Source organism: Zingiber officinale, chromosome 2A (assembly GCF_018446385.1).
Source record: "Zingiber officinale cultivar Zhangliang chromosome 2A, Zo_v1.1, whole genome shotgun sequence".
NCBI classification, from domain to species: domain Eukaryota; kingdom Viridiplantae; phylum Streptophyta; class Magnoliopsida; order Zingiberales; family Zingiberaceae; genus Zingiber; species Zingiber officinale.
The window spans coordinates 23,641,414-23,659,713 of NC_055988.1; positions in this window are offsets into that span (position 1 = coordinate 23,641,414).

Sequence of the window (18,300 nt, forward strand, 5' to 3'; positions counted from 1 at the left end):
ACTCGATCAGAGTGTTAGACAATGACAAACCTAACTTAACCTAATTTGTCATTCATCAAAACCTGAATTAGACCGTTAGTGCTAACTGCACCAACAGTATGGGGTGCCAAGATTGTTGATCTGACCAGGATGGAGACCCCCTGTAGATGTCGCGCCTGCCCGAGCACTCGTCACAACAATTGCCCCTCCCTTAGCTCCGATGGAAGCTACTCCAACAAACCCCGAAGGGAAAACCTCTTTGCCAGCAAGCGCTCTGCAAGAGGCGATTTCCACTCTTGCCAATTCCAGTCTAGTGTTATCCAGAGAGTCTGGGACCCCTCTTCTCATAACTCGAAAGAGGCGCCGCTCCCCTCAGTTTACTCACCCATCCTCTCCACCAACTCAGGTCACATCGTCTTCTCACTCCCAAACTTCTCGAGTTGAGGCTCTTCCATCATGCCCTACGATTCTAATGATACAACCTAGGCTTGCCCCTACCAGCGCCACCACAGGTGCCGTACTTCATTATCTGTGACTGCTATTGCCCTCGAGGCTTCCACTTCGATGTCATTTCGACAGGGTAGATCTAGGTGCTAAAACCTCTCACCCTCCTACAGACCCTTTATCTCCCCCATACATGAGAGCACTGGCCCAAGCTGTAGGAGCAGCGGAGGCCGGCAAGAGGGGGTGAATTGCTGAAAACAAAAAATAAAAATACCCTCCTCGAATTTCAACTCAGAAATAAATGCAGCAATAAAATAACAACAACTAAATTAAGAAGACAGAAAAAGAAATAGGAACAGAAGAGACTCAGGGATTTAACCTGGTTACAACCAAGGAGGTTGTTAATCCAGGACAGTAGAAAAAGCGCAGTAAGAAAAATCTCCTTCTCTGAAGGCGGATAAGCCTTTTACACTTTGTAAGCTCACTAGTTGCTTAGGAATTGCTTACAGATTGATTGCTTGAGTTGTTATTGAATTCCTAGCTCCAGGGGCCTTTTTATAGCTCCTGGAAAGTCTATCCCGAGGGTCCAAGGCACCTCCAACAAGGTTCAAGGCGCCTCCAGGTCGGTCAGCTGATAAAACTTTATCCGCAACGCAAACGGTCAAAATTGACCTGTTGAAGGCGCCTTCAAGCTGGAGGCGCCTCCAAGCTGGCAGCTCCATTTTCAGCTTGGTTTCTTCAGCTTCCGACGCTCCTTCTTTTGGGTGATTGCGGCCAACCGGAATAGGGCTCACCCGAACCCAATTCCCGGCCTTCTCCTCGAGCAGCCTTCCGTCCTGGCTTAACGTCCCTCGAACGCCGTGCACGCTCTTCACGCCCACCGGAGTACTCTTCCGCAGCTCTCTCGTCCTTCGGACGCACCGAGCCCGTCGGCTCCCTTCCCGTGCCGTCCTTCTCGCTAGCTGCGTCTTCCGCTCGACTTCCTGTGCTCCTAAGCTCTTGCACACTCAGACACAGGGATCAAACACAGCAGGACCTAACCAACTTGGTTGATCACATCAAAACTACCACGGGGTCCAACAATCTCCCCCTTTTTGATGTGCATCAACCCAAATTCAAGTTAGGGTAACAAATTGACATAAATAGTAATTTTAAAGAAAAATTACTAAACTAACATATTTAAGCATAATTTTGCAATAAATAAAATTGCAACACATTTTAGAAAAAAATATTAAATTTTAATTTTCCTAACTCCCCCTAAACTTGTACTTTTCTCTCCCCCTTTGATCACAGCAAAAATGGGGTCCTAAATAGAGGGAACTTAAAAAAAATTCTAAGTAAATGAATTTTCAAACAGAACTTTTCAGAAAAAAATATTCCTACCAATGAATTTATAAACAAAATTTTCAAAAATGTTTGATTAAACTTTCAAAGCATTATTTAATTATAATTTTTTAAATACTTTTTCAGAAAATTAATTAAACTTTTCATTTCAATTTTCAGCTTCCAGGTTGTGGCGAGGCACTAGGCCTTCTTGGTTATTGGAGCATCAACTACTTCCTTGACAAAGCTTTATAAAGAAATTTACTGTTTAATTTTCTTCTCTGAAAGTGCTAAGTCTAATATTTCAACTAAGATCAAATATTATGTTTTTTAAATTTCCATTTTAACTTCTCATAAGTCCTTAATTCACAGATTTTTAGAATTATCGCAAAAAATATTGAGCATGCAAAAAAATTGTACATTTTCTATTGTTAGTTTGTCAAAATCTTTTACTTGACAAATTGTGTCTTTCAACTCAATATTCTTTAATAGTTTTTTAGTTTTTAATTTAAAATGTTCTTTCGACGAAATAATTTATAATTCACGAAAACCTTTCGGCAGTATTTCAATTGAAACAATTAATTTGCCAAGAGGTGGAGACCATACCTGACTTACCTTGTCGGCGGTTGATTCTCCCCTTGTTGAGTTGTTTTCGTCTTCTGATGTTTCTCCCCCTTCATCGATGCTCATTTGTGATGAGCATTCTAGGTCTTCAAGTTGGAGTTCGATTACTGGTTCTGTCTCGGCACTTACCTCAATTTCGAACTCTTCTAACGTCGGATCAGTGTCCATCGAAGAGTCGAATTCAACTTCAATTTGTTCTTCGTGGAGTTTTAAGAACTTTTCCCAAAGTTCTTTTGTGCTATTGTACTCATCGACTTTGTCGAGATCTTCATTTGGTATTGTGGTTAGAAGATGAAATTCAGCCCATGCATTTGCCATAAACCCGTCACGTTGCTTCTCGTTCCAGAGGTATTTCTTGAGCTCTTCTCCATTTGCTTTCTTTGGTGCCTCATAACCAGATTTCATTATTAAATAAATAGAAAAATCAGAGTTAAGGTATACCTCCATCTTTTGCTTCCATGAAGCAAACTCCCCCTCGAATGCAGGTGGGTAGTCACTGTCTCCGGGCATTGTTTTGATTGTTGTGCGTCAGTCGGCGGTTAGTCCTTCTGAGCGGTCTGGCTCTGATACCAATTGTAGGAGCAGCGGAGGCCGGCAAGAGGGGGGTGAATTTCTGAAAACAAAAAATAAAAATACCCTCCTCGAATTTCAACTCAGAAATAAATGCAGCAATAAAATAACAGCAACTAAATTAAGAAGACAGAAAAAGAAATAGGAACAGAAGAGACTTAGGGATTTAACCTGGTTACAACCAAGGAGGTTGTTAATCCAGGACAGTAGAAAAAGTGCAGTAAGAAAAATCTCCTTCTCTGAAGGCGGAGAAGCCTTTTACACTTTGGAAGCTCACTAGTTGCTTAGGAATTGCTTACAGATTGATTGCTTGAGTTGTTATTGAATTCCTAGCTCCAGGGGCCTTTTTATAGCTCTTGGAAAGTCTATCCCGAGGGTCCAAGGCGCCTCCTACAAGGTTCAAGGTGCCTCCAGCTCGATCAGCGGATAAAACTTTATCCGCAACGCAAACGGTCAAAACTGACCTGTTGAAGGCGCCTTCAACAGGGTTGAAGGCGCCTTCAAGCTGGAGGCGCCTCCAAGCCTGCTGGAGGCGCCTCCAAGCTGGCAGCTCATTTTCCAGCCTGGTTTCTTCAGCTTCCGACGCTCCGTTCTTTTGGGTGATTGCGGCCAACCGGAATAGGGCTCACCCGAACCCAATTCCCGGCCTTCTCCTCGAGCAGCCTTCCGTCCCGGCTTAACGTCCCTCGAACGCCGTGCACGCTCTTCACGCCCACCGGAGTACTCTTCCGCAGCTCTCTCGTCCTTCGGACGGGCTCCCTTCTTGTGCCATCCTTCTCGCTAGTTGCGTCTTCCGCTCGACTTCCTGTGCTCCTAAGCTCTTGCACACTCAGACACAGGGATCAAACACAGCAGGACCTAACCAACTTGGTTGATCACATCAAAACTACCACCGGGTCCAACACAAACAAAGTAAGGGTCTCCCTGTGTAACGCCCGAAAATTCTCAAACTTGCATTAGAATTATTCTATGATTTTTCTGGAATTTTTAGATATTTTTCCGGAATTTTCCGAGTAGCGGAAGTAGCAAAAGTAATTAGATAAGCAAAATGGTTTAAGCGGGAATCGAACCCGGGACCTCTCGGGTCCGCTAAACCTTTAGTATGCCAGGTTTAGAATGTTAGTAGTTCTATATTAGTGTGAATTGCATTGGTTTAGAGTTGTTGTGTGAGATTTTGGCACGCCAAAGTGCTGAAATCAGAGTTCCCGGGCGAAATCAGAACTCTGATCGGTCTCCAGACCGATCAGGGCCTGAGCAGTGCCACTGGATCGGTCAGCCGACCGATCCAGACAGATCTGATTATCTCAGTATCCTCCGGATCGTCGACCGCCACCACCCAAAGATCTGATAGCTTTCCAGAGAGTTTCGGTGCGGATCGGTCGACCGATCGAGACATCTGGATCGGTCCGCCGACCGATCCACACTGGATCGGTCCCGCCGGCCGATCCGTTGGGGAACGAGCGACTCCGATCGATCTGTGGATCGATCGGCAGGTCTGTAGGTAGTTGGGAAGTTTAGTTTCTAGTCCCTAGCTCAGTTGGGATGTTCAGTTTCCCCTCCTTAGCATGTGTACACCAGCAAAGAAGGTCTTTAGACCTTTCTTATCAGTTGTATCCGTCCTTAGTAGAGTAAAATTTTAATTAGCCCAGCTTTCCGCACAGTATAGCACAGCATAACTGTAGCGGCCGGCCTTACAGCCAGTACCCAGAAGGTGGGTCGTTACAGAGTGGTATCAGAGCAGTGTTCCATACTTCCTACACACACATCAGCATTGTGCCTGCAACTTCCAAGTAAGAATACCTCTACTCTCTTTATTGTTCTTGCTTTCTAGTTACAGTTCATGTTTATATGCCTATTGCTTGTTAGTATGTGATAGTTTTAAACATGATATCAGTAGTTATATAACTGTGATTACATTAGTTATGTTATGTTCTCTATGTCTTTAGAAATGACACGAGGACGCCCAGCTAGAAGAGCACTAGCTACTGAGCCCCAGCAAGAGGCAGGCAGTTCAGTGCCTCCTCCAGACCTTACAACATTAGTGGCTCAGTTACAGCAGCAGCTAGCTGAACAGCAACAGGAAATAGCCACCTTAAAGGCTAATCAGCAGAATACCCCCACAGTACAGTGCCAGCACCAGCACCAGCACCAGCACCAGCAGTCCCAACAGCTGAGCCAAGAAAGGAAGCCTATCTGATCCAGTGGCAGCGAGTCAAGCCAGAGAACTTCTCAGGCACTAGTGAACCATGGGATGCACAAGCCTGGTTCAAAACACTGGAGAGCACGATGGAGCTTCTGGACTGGCTAGAACACGAGAAGGTGAAGTGTGCCTCCTTCTGCCTGACAGGAGATGCGCGCATGTGGTGGGAAAGAATCAGAACGAAGCACCCAGTGAACCAGATGTCAGGGGCTGACTTCGAGAAAGAATTCTTCGAGGAGTTCTTTCACATACGGGTTACAAACCGCCACTACGACGAGTTCACTGAGTTTCGTCAGGGCAACCTTTCAGTTGAGGGAGCCGTGAAGAAATTCAACAGGTTGGCTCGTCTATGCCCAGAGCTAGTCAGCACAGAGAAGGAACGAATCCGGTTGATGCTCAAGATGCTGAGGCCAGAGATAGCAGTGAACGTGGCTGGTGGCATACATAGGCCACAAACCACAGAGGAGTTAGTGAGCAGTGCCTTGACCACAGAGCACTACCAGAACAGAAGCTAGTCTCCTCAGAGTCCAAAGGCCAAGGAAACTCCCACACTCAAAAACAGCAAGGCCACAGCTCTAACTGGAAAGGGAACTCCAACAGCAAGCGCAAATCAGGGAGTGACCCAAAAGGAGGATCATCTAGCAAGCGACCTAGTTATCCAAAGTGTGCTACTTGTGGGAAATTCCACCCAGGAGTTTGTCGGAGGGGCACACGAGGATGCTTTGAATGTGGACAAGAAGGGCACATGGCCAAGCAGTGCCCGAACAAGAACGGTCTTCCTCAGCCATAGCAGATTCAGCATGCAGGCCAGCCAGCTCAGTTATATCAGATGCAGGCCGCTCTAGAAGGTCCACTTATCAGCCAGGGCAGATTAGAAGCCCCTCCAGCTATGGCGAATGCGAGGATCTACTCACTCACCAGAGAGGACGTAGCCAATGCCTCGACAGTTGTTACAAGTCAGCTTAGCATTTTTCAACAAGTAGCAACTGTATTATTTAATACTGGGGCAACCCATTCATATATAGCTAGGGCGTTCGCCGCAAAGTCAGCAATAGCTCCAGAGGTACTCAGTGGTCAGTTTCTGACGACACTACCTTCGGGAGAAGTTATGGCGTCCACGCACTGGCTCAGGGCAGTGCCAGTCATTATAGCAGACAGGGAACTCTTTTGTGATCTGATCCTGCTAGAAATGACTGACTACGACGTCATCCTTGGAATGGATTTCCTGATCAGATACGGTGCTTCCATAGAGTGCCGTAAACAGAAAGTCGTGTTCCAACCCAAAGCAGAAGCACGGTTCGAGTACATCGGAGAACCAAAGAGAAAAGCCAGAAAATTTCTCTCAGCTATGAAGGCACAGAAGTTGATGGATTCAGGATGTACGGGGTACCTAGCACATGTAGTCAATACCAGCCAGGACAGGGACCAACAGCTAGCAGAGGTCCGAGTTGTATGTGACTACCCAGCAGTCTTCCCTGAAGAGTTACCAGGCCTAGCACCAGTCAGGGAGATTGAATTTGAGATAGAGCTCTTCCCCGGCACCAATCCTATTTCCAAAGCGCCTTACCGCATGGCTCCAGCCGAGCTGAAGGAACTTCATGAGCAACTACAGGAGCTACTTGACAAGGGCTTCATACGCCCTAGTCACTCACCATGGGGAGTGCCTGTACTGTTCGTGAAGAAGAAGGATGGAAGCATGCGGCTATGCATAGACTACAGAGCACTGAATCAGGTCACAATCAAGAACAGGTATCCTCTTCCCAGGATAGATGACCTGTTCGACCAGTTAAAGGGAGCAGCAGTGTTCTCTAAGATTGACCTCAGGTCAGGATAACACCAAGTCAGAGTCAAGGAGGGTGATATACCGAAGACAGCATTCAGGACCAGATACGGACATTACGAGTTCGTAGTCATGCCTTTTGGCGTGACAAATGCTCCAGCTACATTCATGGATCTCATGAACAGAGTATTTAGAGAGTACTTAGATAAGTTTGTTATCGTATTCATCGATGACATCCTTATCTACTCAGGAACTCAGGAAGAACACTCAGAGCACCTGAAACTAGTATTGCAGACCCTTCAGCAGAACCAGCTATATGCCAAGTTCACGAAATGTGAATTTTGGCTAGATCAAGTGTCCTTCCTGGGTCACATCATCTCAAAGGATGGTATTATGGTAGATCCCAGCAAGATAGAAGCAGTAAGTAACTGGAAGAGACCTAGGAACGCCAGCGAAATCAGGAGTTTTCTGGGAATAGCAGGATATTACAGAAAGTTTGTAGAAGACTTCTCCAGGATAGCCTCCCCATTGACAGCTCTTACCAGAAAGAACAGGAAGTTTCAGTGGACAGAGGACTGTGAGAACAGCTTCAGCGAGCTAAAAAGGAGATTGACCAGTGCTCCCATTTTGGCTCTACCAGACGACACCAGCAGCTTTGACATCTACAGTGATGCCTCTAAATTGGGATTAGGAGCAGTGCTGATGCAAGACGGAAAGGTGATCGCCTATGCCTCCAGACAACTCAAGGATTATGAGAAGAATTACCCTACTCATGACCTTGAGCTTGCAGCAGTAGTGTTCGCTCTCAAGATTTGGAGACATTACTTGTATGGAGCCCAGTGTAGAGTATATACAGATCATCAGAGTCTGAAGTACTTCTTCACTCAGAAGATCTGAATATGCGACAGCGCAGATGGCTAGAGCTGGTCAAAGACTATGATATTGATATCCTCTACCATCCCGGAAAAGCCAATAAGGTAGCAGACGCACTCAGCAGAAAGTCCAGTGCTACCTTATTATCTCTTACAACCATGTCACCGCCCCTACAGAAGGAGATCGTAGATTTCGGTCTCGAGCTTATAGTGGGACAGCTCTCTACTATGACCTTAGAGTCTACCTTGCTTGGTGATATTCAGTCAACTCAGGATCAGGACCCTGAAATTCAGAAAATCAAGCAAGGGCTAACAGAAACAGAGTGTCCGATAGTGGGGTGTTGTATTTTGGTGACAGACTCTGTGTTCCAGATCAGGAGGAGCTACGGAGATAGATTTTAGATGAGGCTCACAGGACTCCCTATGTGATGCATCCAGGTTCCACCAAAATGTATCAAGACCTGAAGAAACGTTTTTGGTGGCCCGGGATGAAGCGAGACATCGCCAGATATGTTAGCATCTGCCTCACCTGTCAGAGGGTCAAGGCAGAACATCAGCGACCAGGAGGAGTTCTGCAGCCTATACAGATTCTATGGACTTCATAGTGGGATTACCCAGAACCACGAATGGTTTTGATGCCATCTGGGTAATAGTCGACAGGTTGACTAAATCAGCCCACTTCTTAGCTATCAAGATATCCTACTCCATAGAGAAGCTAGCTCAGTTGTATCTCCAGGAGATCGTCAGACTACATGGAGTCCCACGTACCATTATTTCAGACAGAGAATGATTTACATCACACTTCGGGAGTGTGTACGATCGACATTGGCACGGTTAAAGTTCAAGACATTCCATCCGCATGACGGATGGTCGGGGCAGAGCGAGTAAATCGGTGCTCGAAGATATGCTCCGAGCGTGTGCCCTAGACTTCAAGGGAAGTTGGTGTAAATATCTGAGCTTAGCAGAATTTGCATACAACAACAGCTATCAGGCCACTATCGGTATGACACCTTATGAGGCTCTCTATGGGCGAAGGTGTAGATCTCCAATCTGCTGGTATGAGAGTGGTGAACAGAAAGAACTAGAGCTTCAGACAGATCTAGTAGCAGATACCACAACAGCCATACAGCAGATCCGCCAGAGGATAGAGACAGCTCAGAGATGCTGATACACGGCGCAGACCCTTAGAGTTTCAGTTGGGGATTCAGTGTTCCTCAGAGTAGCTCCCATGAAGGGAGTAATGCGTTTTGGGAAGAAAGGCAAGCTAAGTCCCAGATATGTGGGACCATACCTTATCAGCAGAAGAGTGGGCAAGGTAGCATATGAGCTAGAGCTACCCCAGGAAATGTCAACTGTCCACAACGTATTTCATGTCTCTATGCTGAAGAAGCATACCCCAGATGCCACCCAGGTGATTGAGCCCAGTCGGTACAGATCCGTGAAGACCTCAGCTATGATAGTCGGCCTATTCAGATAATAGACCGAGCAGTTAAGAAATTGCGGAACAAGGAAGTACCATTAGTCAAAGTCATGTGGCATAGTCACATAGCAGAAGAGGCAACTTGGGAGACAGAAGCCAGCATGAGACAGAAGTACCCAGAATTGTTCTAAGTTCGAGGATGAACTTTTTATAATGTATGGGGGATTATAACACCCGAAAATTCTCAAACTTGCATTAGAATTATTCTATGATTTTTCTGGAATTTTTAGATATTTTTCCAGAATTTTCCGAGTAGCGGAAGTAGCAAAAGTAATTAGATAAGCAAAATGGTTTAAGCGGGAATCGAACCCGGGACCTCTCGGGTCCACTAAACCTTTAGTTAGCCTTAGTAACCAGTGAACCCAGCAGGGCCGTGCTGAAAGAAAGAGGAACCAATTATATTTATATTAGAGTTGGGTTCAATAATCCACTTAATATAAATTAAGAACTTAAGTTGGGGTGGTTGAATTTGGTTCGGCAGCCCTCTCCTCACAAAACCTCACGCCACCTTCTTTCTCTAAAACCTCACCGCCGCCCACAGCTCTTCCTCCTCCTCTCTCGGCGCCCAAGCCCCAAGGACTCTCGGATCATCTTCCGACGACGACTCCAACACGAAAAAGGTTCTTCTCCGCAAGAGGAACGCGAAGACGTGAGCGGATCATCGAGAAGATCATCTCCACCGGAATTCTAGCGAATAGAATCGTAAGAAATTACGAACAGGAGGTAAGAAACCCCTCACCTGCAGTATAATAGCTACCGTTTGATTTTCTGTGCATTAGTTTAGTTATATGCGTATGTTTTCGACACATAGGGTGTATTTAACCCTCCTCGCAGGTTTAGGGATTTAGTGAGTACCTTTAGATGGGCCGGACACATCTTTTCTCCTTCAGTTGGAGGTTTAGATGCTGTTGGGTGCCTAAAGGTAGTCTCCCTAATAGAGAGGGGAGTTAAAGCGCACTAGGTGTTCGCTTAAAGAACCAGCTTAGAAAAGAATGCAACTTAGGCATTTTTATTAGCACAGTTGAATGCATTAGAAGCATCTAAATTAGTAAATCAGTTTATTCTAGCTTATAGGGGACTACGGTCCAATGGGTGGCTCCCACAGTCGCCTCTAGGTTCAGACAACCTAGCTCTAGGTTCAGATAACCTAGAAACAGCAATTTAGAACAGTTTAACTATACTCAGTATTTTACTTTTCAGTTGGCACTGTACTGGATTAGATATCCATTGGGCTGGGCTTCCATAGTCGGTCCCTAGGTTTAGATAACCTAGTAGCTCTACTAAATTCGGGACTTGCAACCCCGGGTCTAGCCAGAGATGCGCGCATAGCACGTACAGTTGCCGGGCCCTCAGCAGCATGTTTAGTATTTTCACTTACTATATGTATATGGTTTTCAACCCTTCAGAAATTAGTTCGTGAATTCAGTACAGTTCTAGCAATAGATCAGTATTAGCGTAGCTCAGTTCTTAGTATCAGCTTAGTTTTTCCCTGTGAATATGCATGATGACTTTATGTTCAGCTTTAGATATGCCATGATTGTATGCTTATATGTCATGCCATGCTTAGTTTATTCAGTATATCCAGCATATGTTTTAAACAGCATGACTTAAAATCATGTTTGCATCGTTGCATGTTTTTGTGAGGTAGATGGTTTCTTACTAAGCTTTTTAGCTTATAGATACTACTTTTCTTATACTGCAGATAAAGGTAAGGGAAAAGTGGATCAGTAGCGGAGGCTGGAGGACAATGCTATCAAGATGTGTGTGGGCAGGAGTTGGAATAAAGATCTTTGGGATATAAACAGTTTTACTTCAGTATTAGCACTTTGCGTTTTTAGTTTTCATTATTCAGTTTTGATTGTTAAGTGTTATGAAATAGTAAACCATGCACTATGTAGTATGTCAAGTTTAGAATGTTAGTAGTTCTATATTAGTGTGAATTGCATTGGTTTAGAGTTGTTGTGTGAGGTTTTGGCACGCCAAAGTGCTGAAATCAGAGTTCCCGAGCGAAATCAGAACTCTGATCGGTCTCCAGACCGATTAGGGCCTGAGCAGTGCCACTGGATCGGTCAGCCGACCGATCCAGACAGATACAATATGCTACTGTATCCTCCTGGATCGGTCAGCCGACCGACCCAGCACGATACAGTAGCGTTCCAGGAGAGTTTCAGGTGCCTGGATCGGTCAGCCGACCGATCCAGACATACCTGGATCGGTCTGCCGACCGATCCAGCCACACCTGGATCGGTCCTGCCGACCGATCCAGTTGGGAACAGAACGACCGCAGCTCCGATCGATCTGTGGATCGATCGGCAGGTCTGTAGGTAGTTGGGAAGTTTAGTTTCTAGTCCCTAGCTCAGTTGAGATGTTCAGTTTCCCCTCCTTAGCATGTGTACACCAGCAAAGAAGGTCTTTAGACCTTTCTTATCAGTTGTATCCGTCCTTAGTAGAGTAAAATTTTAATTAGCCCAGCTTTCCGCACAGTGTAGCACAGCATAACTGTAGCGGCCGGCCTTACAGCCAGTACCCAGAAGGTGAGTCGTTACACCCTGGGTCCTCAAGGCCCCGAGGATTTCCAGTGGGTGGTGACTTTTCCTGGTCCCATGGACAAGCGATGGGCAAATGGTGAGGTTGCAACTGAGAGCTTTTCTTACAGAAACCTTGTCGATAACCTACTGAACACTGGGGCTAGCTACATGTCTAGCTATTTTCAACCAATGATTGTCTGAGTGGTGGCAAGGTAGTCATGAGCTCCAAGCTTAGGTGGATGAATTGAAGGCTCAACTTATCATCTCCAAAGCAGAGGTTACTACGTCCTAGGGAAGGTTATCTCATCTGAAGGAGTTGGAGGAAAATCCTAACACCGCTCTATCCAAAATTCATCAACTTCAATCAAACCATATTGAGGAAACAACGAATAAGTTACAGGCCCAACATGATACGAGTCAACGACAAGTACATGTTGACACTCTCGAGACTCAAGTTAAGGAGTTGGAGTCGGGGAAGAAAAGGAAATGAAGGAAGATAAAGAAACTGAAACTCCTGGTGGTAAAACAACAAGCCAAACTGGTGTCAGCGACAGAAGATGTCAACACTTCCAAGGAGGGGATGGAGGCTTGCCAAAAGAGACTTAATCTTCAAGAGGTGCAACTGGCTACCACTCGGGAAGAGGTAAAATCTAATAAAGTGTTGGTTGAGGATCATTTACGCGAGTTGGAATTGATTAATATCGAAGCAAAGACAACCCTGACCAGAGTCGTAGGCAGACTGCGCAGAGCCCTAGAGTCTGCACATCGGGCGACACAAGCTGCTCAGGTAATAACAGAAAAGTAGCTCCTCGAGCTAAATATTGTCCAATCTGAAGCCAAAATTCATTAGATGGAATTTGCTACTTTAACGATCTCCCAAGTGGAACTGTAGACTACTACTCTCAAGGTTCAACAAGACCAGTCGACCCGCCTAAGTATTAAGCTACAAGAGTAAAGAGCCACTAAGGCTAAGAGTTGGTCTTTAAAGAAAAAGGAATTCTATGCCATGACCAGAACCAGCCTAGCGCTAATGGTACAACATGGGGTGGACAAAACATTAAAGCATCCACAGGAATCTGGTCATCTTCCTACCGACCAACCACTGCAACTTATCTAGTTTTCCAAAATCTCTGACAACATTCTCGAGGAGGACATAGCCAACTTTACATAATTTTTTACTTTTCGATATAGCCAGTTTGTAACTAATCTTTTTCATGTATAGTTCATTAAAGGCTTCTCAATCCTCTTTTGAGTTGGTATTAAGAATTTTGGTGCTTCCTATTTCATTCAATCCTTTAGCTATCCGCAATGAGATGAATTGCACTTCAGTCTAGATGCAAAATCTCGATATGCCTCAATGGACACCCTTTCTAGTATTGCATAAGGATCTTAAAGATGATTGCATCCAAGATAGAGAATAATAATAAGCTCAATCTCATGCTCCTGGGTACCAGTGGAGTCGGAGAGAGAATAAGGAGGATCTCAACCCCGACTATATCTGATTCGGAGGAGTTTGGGCCCTGAAAAGACATGAGCGATACAATATATACTCGATCCCTTAGGAATGAGTGAGGTTGATATTACAGCCGAAAGGATCTTAGCCTTGACTATGTCCGAATCGGGAGAGTTTTGGGCCTTGAAAAAATACAATCGATACAATATATGTTTGACCCCTTAGGAAGGGGTGAGGTTGATATCGCAACCAAGAGGATCTTGACCCTGACTATATCCGAGTTGGGAGAGTTTTGGGTCTTGAAAAGGACATGGTCATTATGATATATGCCCGACCCCTTGGGAAGGGGAGGTTGATATCACAACTGAAAGGATCTAGACCCTAATTATGTTTGAGTTGGGGGAGTTTTTGATCCTAAAAAGAATGTAGGTGATATAATATATGCTCGACCCCTTAGGGAGAGGTGAGGTTGATATCGTAGTCGAGAGGATCTCGACCCTGACTATGTCTGAGTTGGAGACTTTTAGGCCGTGAAAAGGACGTGAGTGATATGATATATGTTCGATCCCTTAGGAAGGTATGAGATTGATATCGCAGCCGAGAGGATTTTGACCTCAACTATGTCCGAGTCGAGGAAGTTTTGGGCTCTGAAAAGGATGCAGATGATACAATATATGTTCAACTCCTTAGAAAGGGATGAGGTTGATATCACCGCCAAGAGGATCTCGACCCTGATCATGTCTGAGACGGGAGAGTTTTGGTCCCTGAAAAAAATGCAAGTGATATGATATATGCTTGATCCTTTAGGAAGGGGTGAGGTTAAAGAGGATCTTGACCCTGACTATATCTGAGTTAGGAGAGTTTTAGGCCCTAAATATGATATGGCGATACTATATATGCTCGACCCCTTACGAAGGGTGAGGTTGATATCGCAGCCAAGAGGATCTCGACTCTGACTATGTTCAAGTCAAGGGAGTTCAGGGAATCAATATGGAAAATGATGATTTCATATTTTTACTAATGAGTACACATTGTAGTTAAAGGAAATGACAAAAAAAGACTAACTAAAACATAATGATTAAATGAATGAGGGTACTAAGCTGGCTTTTAAGAGTAGTATGGCTTTAGATGATTGACATTCTAGGGCCGATCTAGTTTTTTTTCATGAGAATCTATGAGGTATATGTCATTGAGTTCGTCTTCTCTACCACTTTGAATGGTCCTTCCCATTGGGGCTCTAACTTGCCAACATCCCTAACCAGCTTTATTTTCTTCCAGATTAAATCTCTAATTTAAAACTACTAGGGTATTACACACTTGTTATAATTAAGATGCATCCTCTGGCGATATGCCATGAGTCGAGTAGCAGTTTTTGCCCTTGTTTTTAAAATCAGATCTATGTCTAGAAGACGTAACTCGTCATTGTCTTGTCCATATGCACTTCTTCTAACAGATTCATCGCCAACTTCCACTAGCACTACCACCTCACCACTATAAACAAGATGAAACAAAGTCATTCAAGTGCTCTCTCGGGGGGTTGTCCGATAGGCCCATAGTATACTAGGTAACTCATCCACCCAGCTGCCTTTAACATGATCTAACTTGACCTTCAACCCTTTAACTATCTCTCGATTAATAACTTTGATTTGTCTATTGCTCTACAAATAAGCTACCGAAGTGAAAGTCTGCTAAATTCCTAGACTCTCATACCACTCCTTTAGTTGTCGACCCTGAAATTGTCAACCATTATTAGAAACTAGCATGTGAGGTAAACCAAATTGACAAATAATATTTTTCCATAAGAATTTCATAACCTCCTGCTCCGTTATACGAGTTAGAGGGTACAACTTCCATCCAAGAAAAGTAATCAATGACCACCAATAGGAACTTCTTTTGTTGTCTACCAATGGGGAAAGAACCTACAATATCCATACCTCACTAATCAAAGGGGCAAACCACTGTGGAAGTTTTCAAGAACTCTGTGGCGGCAAGGAAATAGATTTTGATGCTTTTGGCAATGAGGAAAAGCAGAACAAACCGAGTTGTGCCCGCCTACAGGGTTGGCTAGAAATACCCTACAAGCAATGCTTTTGTGCCATGCCAATGTTTTTCCTCCTGCATGATTACCACAAATGCCTTCATGAATCTCCCACATGACATAATAGCATCTTCTTGACCCAAGTATTTAAGAAGGGGTTGGAAAAAAGACCGTTTATACAATGTGCCCCCAATAAGAGTGAATCAAGGCACCCTCATTTTAATCAATCGGACCTATGCCAAATCAGTAGGGAGAATTCATTGCTCTAGATAAGCCCTGATGGGTGTCCTCCAATTAGGTGACATATCGGGATTTGTGATTTGGCTTGCCTGAGAGACTAACAATACTTGGGATATGTAGTCTTCAGTTCTCTAGCTTGACAATGCGCTGGCTAACTTAGCTAGCTTGTCTACCTTTTGATTTTCTGTTGTAGATATTTTCTGAAGATTAATCTCCTGGAATTGTGCTTGGAGCTTTTCAAAAGCCTTGGCATAACCTTGAAGTTTTTTGTATGTATTCCGGGTTAGTTTTGATGTGATCAACTAGGTTAAGTTAGGTTCTGCGTATTTGATGTCTTGTGTCTAAGTGTGGTGCGACTTAGGAATATAGGAAGTCAAGCGGAAGTCATAGCGAGTGAGAAGGATGACACTAGAAGCAAGTCGATGAGCTTGATGCATCTGAAGGATGAAGAGTTACAGAAGAGTACACTAGTAGACGAGAAAGACAGGCGCAACACTTCTAAGGGACGAGAAGCCGAGAAAGAAGTCTATAAAGAGAAGGCTGGAGTTGGGTTCAGGTGAGCTCGACTTTGGATGGTCGGAGAATCATCCAAGTGACCGGAGCAATAGTCGAACAAGTTAACATAATGTTGACTTGTCCAGGTACTCGGACCAGTCTAGGTGCCCAAACTAGCTTGGGCCAGCAGTGGTGTCCTTTCGGAGATGTTGCAGCGAGAATACAATTTGGGTCCACATCAGCAACATTCTAGCTGCCCAGATCGGTCCAGGCGTCCATACATGGATAAGAGACTTATCACGAAGTCATTGTGGAGTGGATAAGCAGCCACAGTGAAGGCACCCAGACTTGGTCTAGGTGTCCGGAACCCACCACGATATCAACGACTATATTTCAACTAGTGAGCTATAAATGAAGCCCTGGTTCTCTTCATTCGATACAACACTGGTTTACGAACTCTTTGCTTTCCATTCTTTCATTTTTGTTTTGTAATTCTATCTTGTCATTGTCTGTAAGAGGCTACTCTGCCTTTATCGAAGGAGAACTCTCGTGAGCTGATATTTGCCTTGAATTAATAATCTCTCCTGTTGTAATCAAGTAAAAGTTTTGTACCTCTTCTTTATTTTAGCTTATGTTTAATTATTTCTTCTTCAACTAACTTGTGTTTATCTTTATTTAGAAAGAAAGAAAAAGAAAGTGTTAATTTGATTAGCAGTGTTATTCATCCTCCCCCCCTCTTTTAGCCGGCCTCATCGAGACCTACAATTGGTATTAGAGTGAGAACATATTAGAAAGACTAACCGTCATCTAAAGCACAAATGGCCGGAGCGAGCATTCATCCACCAATTTTGAAGGGGGACTTCATGATCTAGAAAAAAAAGAAAATGAAGGTATTCATTAAAATGGACTTCGATATATTACTTAAAATTAAATATGATTTTATGGCACCTAGAAATTAGTAAGGAGCCAAAAAAGAGGAATAATTTTAGAGCAAGGAGCAAGCTGACTCTGTGGCAAATGGTAAAGTAGAGTTCCATCTACTAAATGTTCTGCCACCACAAGAAGTCAACTGGATCGACGCCTACAACTCCACCAAGGAACTCTGGTAGAAATTCCTAGAGTCATACGAAGGGACATCGAAGGCTAAGCTAGCAAGACGAGACTTGCTCAGAAATTAGCTGACAAACCTCCAAATGCAAGAAGGAGAAACAATAGCTCAATTGCATGGAAAGATTAAGGAGCTTATCACCAGACTGACAAACCTCAAACAACTGGTAACGAGTCGGGTCTCAATTCGGTATGCTCTTAATGCCTTCCCTAGAACTCAAAAGTGGACATCAATAGTAGATGACTACTATATATCAAAGAATTTGTAGATAAGTTAGAAGAACTATTTTCAACTTTAGAATTACACGAATCTATACGTGCAAGTATGAGGAAAGAAAAGAAGCCAAGCCAAAATTTAGGGATGAAAGCTAGAAAAGACGAATTGGAGTCTGACACATCGTAAATTATTCTCCTATTCCAATTTTAGAACCTATAAAGGACTTAATTGGTATTTACAAAACCATAGGGGTCAAATTATAAAAGTGGAAAGAAAATATATCCCATGAAATTTTTTGATAAATTTAGTAGGTAAGAACTTATTTCGGATTCCTAAATTAAGTTTAGTCTAAATTAAATTAATTTTTATACATGCATTAAATTTAATATGCTTTAGTTTTTAAATTTGTTTATCAAATTAATTATTTCGCATGCCTTCTTTTAAATTTTTGTGTTGATTTTTTTTGTGCAAAATAAAGACATTATCTACTCACAGAAATATTTTTAAATTTTTTTTGTTATATTTATTTTTAAAATTCTTCTTTCAAAATATGAGTTTTGATAATTAAAAATATTTTAAAATTTGATTTTTCAAAAAATTAATTTTTATCATGAGTTATGTTTTTTTGTTAGAGTAAAAATTGTTAGAATTTTTCAACAATTATCTATTTTTTTAATAAATTTTTGTTAAAAAATGTAATTTAAAATTTAAATTTTTTTGGAAATTAATTTTGGAATTTTTGATTTTACGGGAAGTTACTGTTGTATTTTGGATGGTGAAAAAAATTAGCAAGATTGTTAGGACTTGAAAACTATTTTTAATTATTGATTTTAAAAATAATATTATCTGATTAAAAATATTTATTATCATTACATTGTAAATATTTTATAGGTGAAAATTTTTATGAAATTTTTTATGAAAATTTTCCTAATCTAATTACTTTTGTTTGA